Below are 20,478 nucleotides of genomic sequence, written 5' to 3'. Positions count from 1 at the left end.
GTGCTACTGGCTGAGGCCATTGACACCACACCAAGGCCTGTGCTGCTGGCTGAGGCTATGGACACCACACCAGTGCCTGTGGCTCTGGCTGAGGCCATGTACACCACCCCCGGGCCTTTGATGCTGGCTGAGGTCATGAACACCACACCAGGTCCTGTGGCTCTGGCTGAGGCCATCTACATCACACCAGGGCCAGTGTTTCTGGCTGAGGCGATGGACACCACACCAGGACCTGTGCTGCTGGCTGAGGCCATGGACACCACACCAGGACCTGTGCTGCTGGCTGAGGCCAACTACACCACAACAGGAGCTGTGCTGCTGGCTGAGCTATGAACACCACACCAGGGCCTGTGCTGCTTGCTGTGGGCCTGTAGCTCTGGCTTAGGCCATGAACACCACACCAAGGTCTGTGGCTCTGGCTGAGGCAATCTACAACACAACAGGGCCAGTTCTTCCGGATGTGGACCTGTGCAGCTAGCTTAGGACATCTACACCACACCAAGGACTGTGGCTCTGTCTGAGGCCGTCTACACCACACCAGGACCTGTGCTACTGGCTGAGGCCATGGACACCTCTTCAGGGCCTGTGGCTTTGTCTGAGGCCATGGACACCTCTTCAGGGCCTGTGGCTTTGTCTGAGGCCATGTACACCACACCAGGGCCTGTGGCTCTGGATGAGTTCGTCTACAACACACCAAGGACTGTGCTGCTGGATGAGGCAATGTTCATCACACCAGGGCCTGTGCGGCTGGCTGAGACTATGGACACCACACCAGGGCCTGTGGTGCTGGCCGAGGCCAACTACACCAAACAAGGGCCTGTGGCTCTGTCTGAGGCCATCTACACCACACCAAGGTCTGTGGCTCTGGCTGAGGCAATCTACAACACAACAGGGCCTGTGCTTCCGGATGTGGACCTGTGCAGCCAGCTTAGGCCACCTACACCACACCAAGGCCTGTGGCTCTGTCTGAGGCCGTCTACACCACACCAGGACCTGTGCTACTGGCTGAGGCCATGGACACCTCTTCAGGGCCTGTGGCTTTGTCTGAGGCCATGTACACCACACCAGGGCCTGTGGCTCTGGATGAGGTCGTCTACAACACACCAAGGACTGTGCTGCTGGATGAGGCAATGTTCATCACACCAGGGCCTGTGCGGCTGGCTGAGGCTATGGACACCACACCAGGGCCTGTGGTGCTGGCTGAGGCCAACTACACCAAACAAGGGCCTGTGGCTCTGTCTGAGGCCATCTACACCACACCAGGGCCAGTGCTTCTGGCTGAGGCCATGGACACCACACCAGGGCCTGTGCTGCTGGCTGAGGCCATGGACACCACACCAGGACCTGTGCTGCTGGCTGAGGCCAACTACACCCCACCAGGGCATGTGGCTCTGTCTGAGGCCATCTACACCACACCAGGGCCAGTGCTTCTGGCTGAGGCCATGGACACCACAACAGGGCCTGTGCTGTTGGCTGAGGCTATGGACACCACACCAGTGCCTGTGGCTCTGGCTGAGGCCATGTACACCACCCCCGGGCCTTTGATGCTGGCTGAGGCCAACTACACCACACCAGGTCCTGTGGCTCTGGCTGAGGCCATTTACACCACACCAGGGCCTGTGTTGCTGATCAAAGGCTAAAATGAGTCCTTTGGTTAGGGTATTAGGCAAGCATGCAGTTACCATTAACACTGTAGTTAAATTGGAGGCTTGTGTTCGTAACTGCGAGTATTGGCCACCTCACTACTTGATATCATAAATTGACGCTTTGTGCTGACGCCAGCAGCTTACGGCCATACCGCCTTGCCAAAGCCCGATCTCGTCTGATCTCGGAAGCTATGCAAGGTTGGGCTTGGTTAGTACTTGGATGGGAGACTGCCTGGGAATACCAGGTGCTGTAAGAATTTGCTTTTCATGTCACTGAGCTGGTTTTGATCCAGAGAAGGAGGGTGTTGGTGTCCATTAATGAGGCCACATTAACGACATTCCTTTTGGCTGTTTTCAGCAATGTCTTGTGCTGCCGGGTGAGGCCATCCGCACCACACCGAGGCCTATTCTGCTAACATAGGTCATCTAAATTACACCAGGGCCTGTGGCCTGCGCTGACGCCGTCTACATTACACCAGGGCCTGTGCTTCTGGCTGAGACCATGGACACCACACCAGGACCTGTGCTGCTGGCTGAGGCTTTGGACACCACCCCATGGCCTGTGGCTCTGGCTGAGGCCATTTACACCACACAGGGCCTGTGCTTCTGGCTGTGGACCTGTGCAGCCAGCTTAGGCCACCTTCACCACACCAGGGCCTGTGCTTCTGGCTGTGGACCTGTGCAGCCAGGTTAGGCCACCTACACCACACCAGGGCCTGTGGCTCTGGCTGAAGCCGTCTACATCACACCAGGTCCTGTGCTTCTGGTTGTGGACCTGTGCAGCCAGGTTAGGCCACCTACACCACGCCAGGGCCTGTGCTTCTGGCTGTGGACCTGTGCAGCCAGCTTAGGCCACCTACACCACACCAGGGCCTGTGGCTCTGGCTGAGGCCGTCTACATCACACCAGGGCCTGTGCTACTGGCTGGGGCCATGGACACCACACCAAGACCTGTGCTGCTGGCTGAAGCTATGGACACCACACCAGGGCATTTGGCTCTGGCTGAGGCCATGAACACCACACCAGGGCCTGTGGCTCTGGCTGAGGCCAGCTACACCACACCACGGCCAGTGCATCTGGCTGAGGCCATGGACACCACACCAGGGCCTGTACTGCTGGCTGTGGACCTGTGCAGCCAGCTTAGGCCACCTACACCACACCATGGCCTGTGGCTCTGGCTGAAGCAGTCTACATCACACCAGGGCCTGTGCTACTGGCTGAGGCCATGCACACCACACAGGGCCTGTGGTGCTGACTGAGGCAACCTACACCACAACAGTGCCTGTGGCTCCTGATGAGGCCATCTACAACACACCAAGGGCCTGTGTCTCTGGCTGAGACCATCTACACCACACCAGGGCCTGTGCCTCTAGCTGAGGCCATGTACACCACACCAGGGCCTGTGCTGCTGGCTGTGGACCTGTGCAGCCAGCTTAGGCCACCTACACCACACCAGGGCCTGTGCTACTGGCTGAGGCCATGGACACCACACCAGGACCTGTGCTGCTGGCTGAGGCTATGGACACCACCCCAGAGCCTTTGGATCTGGCTGAGGCCATGTACACCACACACGGCCTGTGGCTCTGGATGAGGCCGTCTACAACACACCAAGGGCTGTACTACTGGATGAGGCCATGTTTATCACCCCAGGGCCTGTGCTGCTGGCTGAGGCCAACTACACCACACAAGGGCCTGTGTCTCTGGCTGAGATCATCTACACCACACCAGGGCCTGTGCCTCTAGCTGAGGCCATGTACACCACACCAGGGCTTGTGCTGCTGGCTGTGGACCTGTGCAGCCAGCTTAGGCCACCTACACCACACCAGGGCCTGTGCTACTGGCTGAGGCCATTGACACCACACCAAGGCCTGTGCTGCTGGCTGAGGCTATGGACACCACACCAGTGCCTGTGGCTCTGGCTGAGGCCATGTACACCACCCCCGGGCCTTTGATGCTGGCTGAGGTCATGAACACCACACCAGGTCCTGTGGCTCTGGCTGAGGCCATCTACATCACACCAGGGCCAGTGTTTCTGGCTGAGGCGATGGACACCACACCAGGACCTGTGCTGCTGGCTGAGGCCAACTACACCACAACAGGAGCTGTGCTGCTGGCTGAGGTATGGACACCACACCAGGGCCTGTGCTGCTTGCTGTGGGCCTGTAGCTCTGGCTTAGGCCATGAACACCACACCAAGGTCTGTGGCTCTGGCTGAGGCAATCTACAACACAACAGGGCCTGTGCTTCCGGATGTGGACCTGTGCAACCAGCTTAGGACACCTACACCACACCAAGGACTGTGGCTCTGTCTGAGGCCGTCTACACCACACCAGGACCTGTGCTACTGGCTGAGGCCATGGACACCTCTTCAGGGCCTGTGGCTTTGTCTGAGGCCATGGACACCTCTTCAGGGCCTGTGGCTTTGTCTGAGGCCATGTACACCACACCAGGGCCTGTGGCTCTGGATGAGTTCGTCTACAACACACCAAGGACTGTGCTGCTGGATGAGGCAATGTTCATCACACCAGGGCCTGTGCGGCTGGCTGAGGCTATGGACACCACACCAGGGCCTGTGGTGCTGGCCGAGGCCAACTACACCAAACAAGGGCCTGTGGCTCTGTCTGAGGCCATCTACACCACACCAGGGCCAGTGCTTCTGGCTGAGGCCATGGACACCACACCAGGGCCTGTGCTGCTGGCTGAGGCCATGGACACCACACCAGGACCTGTGCTGCTGGCTGAGGCCAACTACACCCCACCAGGGCATGTGGCTCTGTCTGAGGCCATCTACACCACACCAGGGCCAGTGCTTCTGGCTGAGGCCATGGACACCACAACAGGGCCTGTGCTGTTGGCTGAGGCTATGGACACCACACCAGTGCCTGTGGCTCTGGCTGAGGCCATGTACACCACCCCCGGGCCTTTGATGCTGGCTGAGGCCAACTACACCACACCAGGTCCTGTGGCTCTGGCTGAGGCCATTTACACCACACCAGGGCCTGTGTTGCTGATCAAAGGCTAAAATGAGTCCTTTGGTTAGGGTATTAGGCAAGCATGCAGTTACCATTAACACTGTAGTTAAATTGGAGGCTTGTGTTCGTAACTGCGAGTATTGGCCACCTCACTACTTGATACCATAAATTGACGCTTTGTGCTGACGCCAGCAGCTTACGGCCATACCGCCTTGCTAAAGCCTGATCTCGTCTGATCTCGGAAGCTATGCAAGGTTGGGCTTGGTTAGTACTTGGATGGGAGACTGCCTGGGAATACCAGGTGCTGTAAGAATTTGCTTTTCATGTCACTGAGCTGATTTTGATCCAGAGAAGGAGGGTGTTGGTGTCCATTAATGAGGCCACATTAACGACATTCCTTTTGGCTGTTTTCAGCAATGTCTTGTGCTGCCGGGTGAGGCCATCCGCACCACACCGAGGCCTATTCTGCTAACATAGGTCATCTAAATTACACCAGGGCCTGTGGCCTGCGCTGACGCCGTCTACATTACACCAGGGCCTGTGCTTCTGGCTGAGACCATGGACACCACACCAGGACCTGTGCTGCTGGCTGAGGCTTTGGACACCACCCCAGGGCCTGTGGCTCTGGCTGAGGCCATTTACACCACACTGGGCCTGTGCTTCTGGCTGTGGACCTGTGCAGCCAGCTTAGGCCACCTTCACCACACCAGGGCCTGTGCTTCTGGCTGTGGACCTCTGCAGCCAGGTTAGGCCACCTACACCACACCAGGGCCTGTAGCTCTGGCTGAAGCCGTCTACATCACACCAGGTCCTGTGCTTCTGGTTGTGGACCTGTGCAGCCAGCTTAGGCCACCTACACCACGCCAGGGCCTGTGCTTCTGGCTGTGGACCTGTGCAGCCAGCTTAGGCCACCTACACCACACCAGGGCCTGTGGCTCTGGCTGAGGCCGTCTACATCACACCAGGGCCTGTGCTACTGGCTGAGGCCATGGACACCACACCAAGACCTGTGCTGCTGGCTGAAGCTATGGACACCACACCAGGGCATTTGGCTCTGGCTGAGGCCATGAACACCACACCAGGGCCTGTGGCTCTGGCTGAGGCCAGCTACACCACACCACGGCCAGTGCATCTGGCTGAGGCTATGGACACCACACCAGGGCCTGTAGTGCTGGCTGTGGACCTGTGCAGCCAGCTTAGGCCACCTACACCACACCATGGCCTGTGGCTCTGGCTGAAGCAGTCTACATCACACCAGGGCCTGTGCTACTGGCTGAGACCATGCACACCACAAAGGGCCTGTGGTGCTGACTGAGGCAACCTACACCACAACAGGGCCTGTGGCTCCTGATGAGGCCATCTACAACACACCAAGGGCCTGTGTCTCTGGCTGAGACCATCTACACCACACCAGGGCCTGTGCCTCTAGCTGAGGCCATGTACACCACACCAGGGCCTGTGCTGCTGGCTGTGGACCTGTGCAGCCAGCTTAGGCCACCTACACCACACCAGGGCCTGTGCTACTGGCTGAGGCCATGGACACCACACCAGGACCTGTGCTGCTGGCTGAGGCTATGGACACCACCCCAGAGCCTTTGGATCTGGCTGAGGCCATGTACACCACACACGGCCTGTGGCTCTGGATGAGGCCGTCTACAACACACCAAGGGCTGTACTACTGGATGAGGCCATGTTTATCACCCCAGGGCCTGTGCTGCTGGCTGAGGCCAACTACACCACACAAGGGCCTGTGTCTCTGGCTGAGATCATCTACACCACACCAGGGCCTGTGCCTCTAGCTGAGGCCATGTACACCACACCAGGGCTTGTGCTGCTGGCTGTGGACCTGTGCGGCCAGCTTAGGCCACCTACACCACACCAGGGCCTGTGCTGCTGGCTGAGGCTATGGACACCACACCAGTGCCTGTGGCTCTGGCTGAGGCCATGTACACCACCCTCGGGCCTTTGATGCTGGCTGAGGTCATGAACACCACACCAGGTCCTGTGGCTCTGGCTGAGGCCATCTACATCACACCAGGGCCAGTGTTTCTGGCTGAGGCGATGGACACCACACCAGGACCTGTGCTGCTGGCTGAGGCCAACTACACCACACCAGGAGCTGTGCTGCTGGCTGAGCTATGGACACCACACCAGGGCCTGTGCTGCTTGCTGTGGGCCTGTAGCTCTGGCTTAGGCCATGAACACCACACCAAGGTCTGTGGCTCTGGCTGAGGCAATCTACAACACAACATGGCCAGTGCTTCCGGATGTGGACCTGTGCAGCCAGCTTAGGACACCTACACCACACCAAGGCCTGTGGCTCTGTCTGAGGCCGTCTACACCACACCAGGACCTGTGCTACTGGCTGAGGCCATGGACACCTCTTTAGGGCCTGTGGCTTTGTCTGAGGCCATGGACACCTCTTCAGGGCCTGTGGCTTTGTCTGAGGCCATGTACAGCACACCAGGGCCTGTGGCTCTGGATGAGTTCGTCTACAACACACCAAGGACTGTGCTGCTGGATGAGGCAATGTTCATCACACCAGGGCCTGTGCGGCTGGCTGAGGCTATGGACACCACACCAGGGCCTGTGGTGCTGGCTGAGGCCAACTACACCAAACAAGGGCCTGTGGCTCTGTCTGAGGCCATCTACACCACACCAGGGCCAGTGCTTCTGGCTGAGGCCATGGACACCACACCAGGGCCTGTGCTTCTGGCTGTGGACCTGTGCAGCCAGCTTAGGCCACCTACACCACACCAGGGCCTGTGCTTCTGGCTGTGGACCTGTGCAGCCAGGTTAGGCCACCTACACCACACCAGGGCCTGTGGCTCTGGCTGAAGCCGTCTACATCACACCAGGTCCTGTGCTTCTGGTTGTGGACCTGTGCAGCCAGGTTAGGCCACCTACACCACGCCAGGGCCTGTGCTTCTGGCTGTGGACCTGTGCAGCCAGCTTAGGCCACCTACACCACACCAGGGCCTGTGGCTCTGGCTGAGGCCGTCTACATCACACCAGGGCCTGTGCTACTGGCTGAGGCCATGGACACCACACCAAGACCTGTGCTGCTGGCTGAAGCTATGGACACCACACCAGGGCATTTGGCTCTGGCTGAGGCCATGAACACCACACCAGGGCCTGTGGCTCTGGCTGAGGCCAGCTACACCACACCACGGCCAGTGCATCTGGCTGAGGCCATGGACACCACACCAGGGCCTGTACTGCTGGCTGTGGACCTGTGCAGCCAGCTTAGGCCACCTACACCACACCATGGCCTGTGGCTCTGGCTGAAGCAGTCTACATCACACCAGGGCCTGTGCTACTGGCTGAGGCCATGCACACCACACAGGGCCTGTGCTGCTGACTGAGGCAACCTACACCACAACAGGGCCTGTGGCTCCTGATGAGGCCATCTACAACACACCAAGGGCCTGTGCCTCTAGCTGAGGCCATGTACACCACACCAGGGCCTGTGCTGCTGGCTGTGGACCTGTGCAGCCAGCTTAGGCCACCTACACCACACCAGGGCCTGTGCTACTGGCTGAGGCCATGGACACCACACCAGGACCTGTGCTGCTGGCTGAGGCTATGGACACCACCCCAGAGCCTTTGGATCTGGCTGAGGCCATGTATACCACACACGGCCTGTGGCTCTGGATGAGGCCGTCTACAACACACCAAGGGCTGTACTACTGGATGAGGCCATGTTTATCACCCCAGGGCCTGTGCTGCTGGCTGAGGCCAACTACACCACACAAGGGCCTTTGTCTCTGGCTGAGATCATCTACACCACACCAGGGCCTGTGCCTCTAGCTGAGGCCATGTACACCACACCAGGGCTTGTGCTGCTGGCTGTGGACATGTGCAGCCAGCTTAGGCCACCTACACCACACCAGGGCCTGTGCTACTGGCTGAGGCCAGGGACACCACACCAAGGCCTGTGCTGCTGGCTGAGGCTAGGGACACCACACCAGTGCCTGTGGCTCTGGCTGAGGCCATTTACACCACCCCCGGGCCTTTGATGCTGGCTGAGGTCATGAACACCACACCAGGTCCTGTGGCTCTGGCTGAGGCCATCTACATCACACCAGGGCCAGTGTTTCTGGCTGAGGCGATGGACACCACACCAGGACCTGTGCTGCTGGCTGAGGCCAACTACACCACAACAGGAGCTGTGCTGCTGGCTGAGCTATGGACACCACACCAGGGCCTGTGCTGCTTGCTGTGGGCCTGTAGCTCTGGCTTAGGCCATGAACACCACACCAAGGTCTGTGGCTCTGGCTGAGGCAATCTACAACACAACAGGGCCTGTGCTTCCGGATGTGGACCTGTGCAGCCAGCTTAGGCCACCTACACCACACCAAGGCCTGTGGCTCTGTCTGAGGCCGTCTACACCACACCAGGACCTGTGCTACTGGCTGAGGCCATGGACACCTCTTCAGGGCCTGTGGCTTTGTCTGAGGCCATGTACACCACACCAGGGCCTGTGGCTCTGGATGAGGTCGTCTACAACACACCAAGGACTGTGCTGCTGGATGAGGCAATGTTCATCACACCAGGGCCTGTGCGGCTGGCTGAGGCTATGGACACCACACCAGGGCCTGTGGTGCTGGCTGAGGCCAACTACACCAAACAAGGGCCTGTGGCTCTGTCTGAGGCCATCTACACCACACCAGGGCCAGTGCTTCTGGCTGAGGCCATGGACACCACACCAGGGCCTGTGCTGCTGGCTGAGGCCATGGACACCACACCAGGACCTGTGCTGCTGGCTGAGGCCAACTACACCCCACCAGGGCATGTGGCTCTGTCTGAGGCCATCTACACCACACCAGGGCCAGTGCTTCTGGCTGAGGCCATGGACACCACAACAGGGCCTGTGCTGTTGGCTGAGGCTATGGACACCACACCAGTGCCTGTGGCTCTGGCTGAGGCCATGTACACCACCCCCGGGCCTTTGATGCTGGCTGAGGCCAACTACACCACACCAGGTCCTGTGGCTCTGGCTGAGGCCATTTACACCACACCAGGGCCTGTGTTGCTGATCAAAGGCTAAAATGAGTCCTTTGGTTAGGGTATTAGGCAAGCATGCAGTTACCATTAACACTGTAGTTAAATTGGAGGCTTGTGTTCGTAACTGCGAGTATTGGCCACCTCACTACTTGATACCATAAATTGACGCTTTGTGCTGACGCCAGCAGCTTACGGCCATACCGCCTTGCTAAAGCCTGATCTCGTCTGATCTCGGAAGCTATGCAAGGTTGGGCTTGGTTAGTACTTGGATGGGAGACTGCCTGGGAATACCAGGTGCTGTAAGAATTTGCTTTTCATGTCACTGAGCTGATTTTGATCCAGAGAAGGAGGGTGTTGGTGTCCATTAATGAGGCCACATTAACGACATTCCTTTTGGCTGTTTTCAGCAATGTCTTGTGCTGCCGGGTGAGGCCATCCGCACCACACCGAGGCCTATTCTGCTAACATAGGTCATCTAAATTACACCAGGGCCTGTGGCCTGCGCTGACGCCGTCTACATTACACCAGGGCCTGTGCTTCTGGCTGAGACCATGGACACCACACCAGGACCTGTGCTGCTGGCTGAGGCTTTGGACACCACCCCAGGGCCTGTGGCTCTGGCTGAGGCCATTTACACCACACAGGGCCTGTGCTTCTGGCTGTGGACCTGTGCAGCCAGCTTAGGCCACCTTCACCACACCAGGGCCTGTGCTTCTGGCTGTGGACCTCTGCAGCCAGGTTAGGCCACCTACACCACACCAGGGCCTGTAGCTCTGGCTGAAGCCGTCTACATCACACCAGGTCCTGTGCTTCTGGTTGTGGACCTGTGCAGCCAGCTTAGGCCACCTACACCACGCCAGGGCCTGTGCTTCTGGCTGTGGACCTGTGCAGCCAGCTTAGGCCACCTACACCACACCAGGGCCTGTGGCTCTGGCTGAGGCCGTCTACATCACACCAGGGCCTGTGCTACTGGCTGAGGCCATGGACACCACACCAAGACCTGTGCTGCTGGCTGAAGCTATGGACACCACACCAGGGCATTTGGCTCTGGCTGAGGCCATGAACACCACACCAGGGCCTGTGGCTCTGGCTGAGGCCAGCTACACCACACCACGGCCAGTGCATCTGGCTGAGGCTATGGACACCACACCAGGGCCTGTAGTGCTGGCTGTGGACCTGTGCAGCCAGCTTAGGCCACCTACACCACACCATGGCCTGTGGCTCTGGCTGAAGCAGTCTACATCACACCAGGGCCTGTGCTACTGGCTGAGACCATGCACACCACAAAGGGCCTGTGGTGCTGACTGAGGCAACCTACACCACAACAGGGCCTGTGGCTCCTGATGAGGCCATCTACAACACACCAAGGGCCTGTGTCTCTGGCTGAGACCATCTACACCACACCAGGGCCTGTGCCTCTAGCTGAGGCCATGTACACCACACCAGGGCCTGTGCTGCTGGCTGTGGACCTGTGCAGCCAGCTTAGGCCACCTACACCACACCAGGGCCTGTGCTACTGGCTGAGGCCATGGACACCACACCAGGACCTGTGCTGCTGGCTGAGGCTATGGACACCACCCCAGAGCCTTTGGATCTGGCTGAGGCCATGTACACCACACACGGCCTGTGGCTCTGGATGAGGCCGTCTACAACACACCAAGGGCTGTACTACTGGATGAGGCCATGTTTATCACCCCAGGGCCTGTGCTGCTGGCTGAGGCCAACTACACCACACAAGGGCCTGTGTCTCTGGCTGAGATCATCTACACCACACCAGGGCCTGTGCCTCTAGCTGAGGCCATGTACACCACACCAGGGCTTGTGCTGCTGGCTGTGGACCTGTGCGGCCAGCTTAGGCCACCTACACCACACCAGGGCCTGTGCTACTGGCTGAGGCTATGGACACCACACCAGTGCCTGTGGCTCTGGCTGAGGCCATGTACACCACCCCCGGGCCTTTGATGCTGGCTGAGGTCATGAACACCACACCAGGTCCTGTGGCTCTGGCTGAGGCCATCTACATCACACCAGGGCCAGTGTTTCTGGCTGAGGCGATGGACACCACACCAGGACCTGTGCTGCTGGCTGAGGCCAACTACACCACACCAGGAGCTGTGCTGCTGGCTGAGCTATGGACACCACACCAGGGCCTGTGCTGCTTGCTGTGGGCCTGTAGCTCTGGCTTAGGCCATGAACACCACACCAAGGTCTGTGGCTCTGGCTGAGGCAATCTACAACACAACATGGCCAGTGCTTCCGGATGTGGACCTGTGCAGCCAGCTTAGGACACCTACACCACACCAAGGCCTGTGGCTCTGTCTGAGGCCGTCTACACCACACCAGGACCTGTGCTACTGGCTGAGGCCATGGACACCTCTTCAGGGCCTGTGGCTTTGTCTGAGGCCATGGACACCTCTTCAGGGCCTGTGGCTTTGTCTGAGGCCATGTACAGCACACCAGGGCCTGTGGCTCTGGATGAGTTCGTCTACAACACACCAAGGACTGTGCTGCTGGATGAGGCAATGTTCATCACACCAGGGCCTGTGCGGCTGGCTGAGGCTATGGACACCACACCAGGGCCTGTGGTGCTGGCTGAGGCCAACTACACCAAACAAGGGCCTGTGGCTCTGTCTGAGGCCATCTACACCACACCAGGGCCAGTGCTTCTGGCTGAGGCCATGGACACCACACCAGGGCCTGTGCTTCTGGCTGTGGACCTGTGCAGCCAGCTTAGGCCACCTACACCACACCAGGGCCTGTGCTTCTGGCTGTGGACCTGTGCAGCCAGGTTAGGCCACCTACACCACACCAGGGCCTGTGGCTCTGGCTGAAGCCGTCTACATCACACCAGGTCCTGTGCTTCTGGTTGTGGACCTGTGCAGCCAGGTTAGGCCACCTACACCACGCCAGGGCCTGTGCTTCTGGCTGTGGACCTGTGCAGCCAGCTTAGGCCACCTACACCACACCAGGGCCTGTGGCTCTGGCTGAGGCCGTCTACATCACACCAGGGCCTGTGCTACTGGCTGAGGCCATGGACACCACACCAAGACCTGTGCTGCTGGCTGAAGCTATGGACACCACACCAGGGCATTTGGCTCTGGCTGAGGCCATGAACACCACACCAGGGCCTGTGGCTCTGGCTGAGGCCAGCTACACCACACCACGGCCAGTGCATCTGGCTGAGGCCATGGACACCACACCAGGGCCTGTACTGCTGGCTGTGGACCTGTGCAGCCAGCTTAGGCCACCTACACCACACCATGGCCTGTGGCTCTGGCTGAAGCAGTCTACATCACACCAGGGCCTGTGCTACTGGCTGAGGCCATGCACACCACACAGGGCCTGTGCTGCTGACTGAGGCAACCTACACCACAACAGGGCCTGTGGCTCCTGATGAGGCCATCTACAACACACCAAGGGCCTGTGCCTCTAGCTGAGGCCATGTACACCACACCAGGGCCTGTGCTGCTGGCTGTGGACCTGTGCAGCCAGCTTAGGCCACCTACACCACACCAGGGCCTGTGCTACTGGCTGAGGCCATGGACACCACACCGGGACCTGTGCTGCTGGCTGAGGCTATGGACACCACCCCAGAGCCTTTGGATCTGGCTGAGGCCATGTATACCACACACGGCCTGTGGCTCTGGATGAGGCCGTCTACAACACACCAAGTGCTGTACTACTGGATGAGGCCATGTTTATCACCCCAGGGCCTGTGCTGCTGGCTGAGGCCAACTACACCAAACAAGGGCCTGTGGCTCTGTCTGAGGCCATCTACACCACACCAGGGCCAGTGCTTCTGGCTGAGGCCATGGACACCACACCAGGGCCTGTGCTTCTGGCTGTGGACCTGTGCAGCCAGCTTAGGCCACCTACACCACACCAGGGCCTGTGCTTCTGGCTGTGGACCTGTGCAGCCAGGTTAGGCCACCTACACCACACCAGGGCCTGTGGCTCTGGCTGAAGCCGTCTACATCACACCAGGTCCTGTGCTTCTGGTTGTGGACCTGTGCAGCCAGGTTAGGCCACCTACACCACGCCAGGGCCTGTGCTTCTGGCTGTGGACCTGTGCAGCCAGCTTAGGCCACCTACACCACACCAGGGCCTGTGGCTCTGGCTGAGGCCGTCTACATCACACCAGGGCCTGTGCTACTGGCTGAGGCCATGGACACCACACCAAGACCTGTGCTGCTGGCTGAAGCTATGGACACCACACCAGGGCATTTGGCTCTGGCTGAGGCCATGAACACCACACCAGGGCCTGTGGCTCTGGCTGAGGCCAGCTACACCACACCACGGCCAGTGCATCTGGCTGAGGCCATGGACACCACACCAGGGCCTGTACTGCTGGCTGTGGACCTGTGCAGCCAGCTTAGGCCACCTACACCACACCATGGCCTGTGGCTCTGGCTGAAGCAGTCTACATCACACCAGGGCCTGTGCTACTGGCTGAGGCCATGCACACCACACAGGGCCTGTGCTGCTGACTGAGGCAACCTACACCACAACAGGGCCTGTGGCTCCTGATGAGGCCATCTACAACACACCAAGGGCCTGTGCCTCTAGCTGAGGCCATGTACACCACACCAGGGCCTGTGCTGCTGGCTGTGGACCTGTGCAGCCAGCTTAGGCCACCTACACCACACCAGGGCCTGTGCTACTGGCTGAGGCCATGGACACCACACCAGGACCTGTGCTGCTGGCTGAGGCTATGGACACCACCCCAGAGCCTTTGGATCTGGCTGAGGCCATGTATACCACACACGGCCTGTGGCTCTGGATGAGGCCGTCTACAACACACCAAGGGCTGTACTACTGGATGAGGCCATGTTTATCACCCCAGGGCCTGTGCTGCTGGCTGAGGCCAACTACACCACACAAGGGCCTTTGTCTCTGGCTGAGATCATCTACACCACACCAGGGCCTGTGCCTCTAGCTGAGGCCATGTACACCACACCAGGGCTTGTGCTGCTGGCTGTGGACATGTGCAGCCAGCTTAGGCCACCTACACCACACCAGGGCTTGTGCTACTGGCTGAGGCCAGGGACACCACACCAAGGCCTGTGCTGCTGGCTGAGGCTAGGGACACCACACCAGTGCCTGTGGCTCTGGCTGAGGCCATTTACACCACCCCCGGGCCTTTGATGCTGGCTGAGGTCATGAACACCACACCAGGTCCTGTGGCTCTGGCTGAGGCCATCTACATCACACCAGGGCCAGTGTTTCTGGCTGAGGCGATGGACACCACACCAGGACCTGTGCTGCTGGCTGAGGCCAACTACACCACAACAGGAGCTGTGCTGCTGGCTGAGCTATGGACACCACACCAGGGCCTGTGCTGCTTGCTGTGGGCCTGTAGCTCTGGCTTAGGCCATGAACACCACACCAAGGTCTGTGGCTCTGGCTGAGGCAATCTACAACACAACAGGGCCTGTGCTTCCGGATGTGGACCTGTGCAGCCAGCTTAGGCCACCTACACCACACCAAGGCCTGTGGCTCTGTCTGAGGCCGTCTACACCACACCAGGACCTGTGCTACTGGCTGAGGCCATGGACACCTCTTCAGGGCCTGTGGCTTTGTCTGAGGCCATGTACACCACACCAGGGCCTGTGGCTCTGGATGAGGTCGTCTACAACACACCAAGGACTGTGCTGCTGGATGAGGCAATGTTCATCACACCAGGGCCTGTGCGGCTGGCTGAGGCTATGGACACCACACCAGGGCCTGTGGTGCTGGCTGAGGCCAACTACACCAAACAAGGGCCTGTGGCTCTGTCTGAGGCCATCTACACCACACCAGGGCCAGTGCTTCTGGCTGAGGCCATGGACACCACACCAGGGCCTGTGCTGCTGGCTGAGGCCATGGACACCACACCAGGACCTGTGCTGCTGGCTGAGGCCAACTACACCCCACCAGGGCATGTGGCTCTGTCTGAGGCCATCTACACCACACCAGGGCCAGTGCTTCTGGCTGAGGCCATGGACACCACAACAGGGCCTGTGCTGTTGGCTGAGGCTATGGACACCACACCAGTGCCTGTGGCTCTGGCTGAGGCCATGTACACCACCCCCGGGCCTTTGATGCTGGCTGAGGCCAACTACACCACACCAGGTCCTGTGGCTCTGGCTGAGGCCATTTACACCACACCAGGGCCTGTGTTGCTGATCAAAGGCTAAAATGAGTCCTTTGGTTAGGGTATTAGGCAAGCATGCAGTTACCATTAACACTGTAGTTAAATTGGAGGCTTGTGTTCGTAACTGCGAGTATTGGCCACCTCACTACTTGATACCATAAATTGACGCTTTGTGCTGACGCCAGCAGCTTACGGCCATACCGCCTTGCCAAAGCCTGATCTCGTCTGATCTCGGAAGCTATGCAAGGTTGGGCTTGGTTAGTACTTGGATGGGAGACTGCCTGGGAATACCAGGTGCTGTAAGAATTTGCTTTTCATGTCACTGAGCTGATTTTGATCCAGAGAAGGAGGGTGTTGGTGTCCATTAATGAGGCCACATTAACGACATTCCTTTTGGCTGTTTTCAGCAATGTCTTGTGCTGCCGGGTGAGGCCATCCGCACCACACCGAGGCCTATTCTGCTAACATAGGTCATCTAAATTACACCAGGGCCTGTGGCCTGCGCTGACGCCGTCTACATTACACCAGGGCCTGTGCTTCTGGCTGAGACCATGGACACCACACCAGGACCTGTGCTGCTGGCTGAGGCTTTGGACACCACCCCATGGCCTGTGGCTCTGGCTGAGGCCATTTACACCACACACGGCCTGTGGCTCTGGATGAGGCCGTCTACAACACACCAAGGGCTGTACTACTGGATGAGGCCATGTTTATCACCCCAGGGCCTGTGCTGCTGGCTGAGGCCAACTACACCACACAAGGGCCTTTGTCTCTGGCTGAGATCATCTACACCACACCAGGGCCTGTGCCTCTAGCTGAGGCCATGTACACCACACCAGGGCTTGTGCTGCTGGCTGTGGACATGTGCAGCCAGCTTAGGCCACCTACACCACACCAGGGCTTGTGCTACTGGCTGAGTCCAGGGACACCACACCAAGGCCTGTGCTGCTGGCTGAGGCTAGGGACACCACACCAGTGCCTGTGGCTCTGGCTGAGGCCATTTACACCACCCCCGGGCCTTTGATGCTGGCTGAGGTCATGAACACCACACCAGGTCCTGTGGCTCTGGCTGAGGCCATCTACATCACACCAGGGCCAGTGTTTCTGGCTGAGGCGATGGACACCACACCAGGACCTGTGCTGCTGGCTGAGGCCAACTACACCACAACAGGAGCTGTGCTGCTGGCTGAGCTATGGACACCACACCAGGTCCTGTGCTGCTTGCTGTGGGCCTGTAGCTCTGGCTTAGGCCATGAACACCACACCAAGGTCTGTGGCTCTGGCTGAGGCAATCTACAACACAACAGGGCCTGTGCTTCCGGATGTGGACCTGTGCAGCCAGCTTAGGCCACCTACACCACACCAAGGCCTGTGGCTCTGTCTGAGGCCGTCTACACCACACCAGGACCTGTGCTACTGGCTGAGGCCATGGACACCTCTTCAGGGCCTGTGGCTTTGTCTGAGGCCATGTACACCACACCAGGGCCTGTGGCTCTGGATGAGGTCGTCTACAACACACCAAGGACTGTGCTGCTGGATGAGGCAATGTTCATCACACCAGGGCCTGTGCGGCTGGCTGAGGCTATGGACACCACACCAGGGCCTGTGGTGCTGGCTGAGGCCAACTACACCAAACAAGGGCCTGTGGCTCTGTCTGAGGCCATCTACACCACACCAGGGCCAGTGCTTCTGGCTGAGGCCATGGACACCACACCAGGGCCTGTGCTGCTGGCTGAGGCCATGGACACCACACCAGGACCTGTGCTGCTGGCTGAGGCCAACTACACCCCACCAGGGCATGTGGCTCTGTCTGAGGCCATCTACACCACACCAGGGCCAGTGCTTCTGGCTGAGGCCATGGACACCACAACAGGGCCTGTGCTGTTGGCTGAGGCTATGGACACCACACCAGTGCCTGTGGCTCTGGCTGAGGCCATGTACACCACCCCCGGGCCTTTGATGCTGGCTGAGGCCAACTACACCACACCAGGTCCTGTGGCTCTGGCTGAGGCCATTTACACCACACCAGGGCCTGTGTTGCTGATCAAAGGCTAAAATGAGTCCTTTGGTTAGGGTATTAGGCAAGCATGCAGTTACCATTAACACTGTAGTTAAATTGGAGGCTTGTGTTCGTAACTGCGAGTATTGGCCACCTCACTACTTGATACCATAAATTGACGCTTTGTGCTGACGCCAGCAGCTTACGGCCATACCGCCTTGCCAAAGCCTGATCTCGTCTGATCTCGGAAGCTATGCAAGGTTGGGCTTGGTTAGTACTTGGATGGGAGACTGCCTGGGAATACCAGGTGCTGTAAGAATTTGCTTTTCATGTCACTGAGCTGATTTTGATCCAGAGAAGGAGGGTGTTGGTGTCCATTAATGAGGCCACATTAACGACATTCCTTTTGGCTGTTTTCAGCAATGTCTTGTGCTGCCGGGTGAGGCCATCCGCACCACACCGAAGCCTATTCTGCTAACATAGGTCATCTAAATTACACCAGGGCCTGTGGCCTGCGCTGACGCCGTCTACATTACACCAGGGCCTGTGCTTCTGGCTGAGACCATGGACACCACACCAGGACCTGTGCTGCTGGCTGAGGCTTTGGACACCACCCCAGGGCCTGTGGCTCTGGCTGAGGCCATTTACACCACACAGGGCCTGTGCTTCTGGCTGTGGACCTGTGCAGCCAGCTTAGGCCACCTACACCACACCAGGGCCTGTGGCTCTGGCTGAAGCCGTCTACATCACACCAGGTCCTGTGCTTCTGGTTGTGGACCTGTGCAGCCAGGTTAGGCCACCTACACCACGCCAGGGCCTGTGCTTCTGGTTGTGGACCTGTGCAGCCAGCTTAGGCCACCTACACCACACCAGGGCCTGTGGCTCTGGCTGAGGCCGTCTACATCACACCAGGGCCTGTGCTACTGGCTGAGGCCATGGACACCACACCAAGACCTGTGCTGCTGGCTGAAGCTATGGACACCACACCAGGGCATTTGGCTCTGGCTGAGGCCATGAACACCACACCAGGGCCTGTGGCTCTGGCTGAGGCCAGCTACACCACACCACGGCCAGTGCATCTGGCTGAGGCCATGGACACCACCCCATGGCCTGTGGCTCTGGCTGAGGCCATTTACACCACACCAGGACCTGTGCTGCTGGCTGAGGCTTTGGACACCACCCCATGGCCTGTGGCTCTGGCTGAGGCCATTTACACCACACAGGGCCTGTGCTTCTGGCTGTGGACCTGTGCAGCCAGCTTAGGCCACCTTCACCACACCAGGGCCTGTGCTTCTGGCTGTGGACCTGTGCAGCCAGGTTAGGCCACCTACACCACACCAGGGCCTGTGGCTCTGGCTGAAGCCGTCTACATCACACCAGGTCCTGTGCTTCTGGTTGTGGACCTGTGCAGCCAGGTTAGGCCACCTACACCACGCCAGGGCCTGTGCTTCTGGCTGTGGACCTGTGCAGCCAGCTTAGGCCACCTACACCACACCAGGGTCCTGTGGCTCTGGCTGAGGCCGTCTACATCACACCAGGGCCTGTGCTACTGGCTGAGGCCATGGACACCACACCAAGACCTGTGCTGCTGGCTGAAGCTATGGACACCACACCAGGGCATTTGGCTCTGGCTGAGGCCATGAACACCACACCAGGGCCTGTGGCTCTGGCTGAGGCCAGCTACACCACACCACGGCCAGTGCATCTGGTTGAGGCCATGGACACCACACCAGGGCCTGTACTGCTGGCTGTGGACCTGTGCAGCCAGCTTAGGCCACCTACACCACACCATGGCCTGTGGCTCTGGCTGAAGCAGTCTACATCACACCAGGGCCTGTGCTACTGGCTGAGGCCATGCACACCACACAGGGCCTGTGGTGCTGACTGAGGCAACCTACACCACAACAGGGCCTGTGGCTCCTGATGAGGCCATCTACAACACACCAAGGGCCTGTGTCTCTGGCTGAGACCATCTACACCACACCAGGGCCTGTGCCTCTAGCTGAGGCCATGTACACCACACCAGGGCCTGTGCTGCTGGCTGTGGACCTGTGCAGCCAGCTTAGGCCACCTACACCACACCAGGGCCTGTGCTACTGGCTGAGGCCATGGACACCACACCAGGACCTGTGCTGCTGGCTGAGGCTATGGACACCACCCCAGAGCCTTTGGATCTGGCTGAGGCCATGTACACCACACACGGCCTGTGGCTCTGGATGAGGCCGTCTACAACACACCAAGGGCTGTACTACTGGATGAGGCCATGTTTATCACCCCAGGGCCTGTGCTGCTGGCTGAGGCCAACTACACCACACAAGGGCCTGTGTCTCTGGCTGAGATCATCTACACCACACCAGGGCCTGTGCCTCTAGCTGAGGCCATGTACACCACACCAGGGCTTGTGCTGCTGGCTGTGGACCTGTGCGGCCAGCTTAGGCCACCTACACCACACCAGGGCCTGTGCTACTGGCTGAGGCTATGGACACCACACCAGTGCCTGTGGCTCTGGCTGAGGCCATGTACACCACCCCCGAGCCTTTGATGCTGGCTGAGGTCATGAACACCACACCAGGTCCTGTGGCTCTGGCTGAGGCCATCTACATCACACCAGGGCCAGTGTTTCTGGCTGAGGCGATGGACACCACACCAGGACCTGTGCTGCTGGCTGAGGCCAACTACACCACACCAGGAGCTGTGCTGCTGGCTGAGCTATGGACACCA

The 20,478-nt window shown here is 59.3% G+C and overlaps 5 pseudogenes; all 5 read left to right on the top strand.

Annotated features, from left to right (window-relative positions):
• Window positions 1-1,784: 1,784 nt before the first annotated feature.
• On the top strand, window positions 1,785-1,903 carry LOC134629893 (5S ribosomal RNA; annotated as a pseudogene).
• A 2,909-nt stretch (window positions 1,904-4,812) lies between these two features.
• LOC134629937 (5S ribosomal RNA) lies at window positions 4,813-4,931 on the top strand (annotated as a pseudogene).
• A 4,881-nt stretch (window positions 4,932-9,812) lies between these two features.
• Window positions 9,813-9,931, top strand: LOC134629936 (5S ribosomal RNA; annotated as a pseudogene).
• Window positions 9,932-15,945: 6,014 nt separating this feature from the next.
• On the top strand, window positions 15,946-16,064 carry LOC134630002 (5S ribosomal RNA; annotated as a pseudogene).
• A 1,893-nt stretch (window positions 16,065-17,957) lies between these two features.
• On the top strand, window positions 17,958-18,076 carry LOC134630001 (5S ribosomal RNA; annotated as a pseudogene).
• Window positions 18,077-20,478: the final 2,402 nt, after the last annotated feature.

The sequence above is a fragment of the Pelmatolapia mariae genome, linkage group LG6 (genome assembly GCF_036321145.2).
Source record: "Pelmatolapia mariae isolate MD_Pm_ZW linkage group LG6, Pm_UMD_F_2, whole genome shotgun sequence".
Lineage (NCBI taxonomy): Eukaryota > Metazoa > Chordata > Actinopteri > Cichliformes > Cichlidae > Pelmatolapia > Pelmatolapia mariae.
The sequence above is the reverse complement of the archived record's forward strand: the minus strand, read 5'-3'. Positions and strand labels throughout refer to the sequence as shown.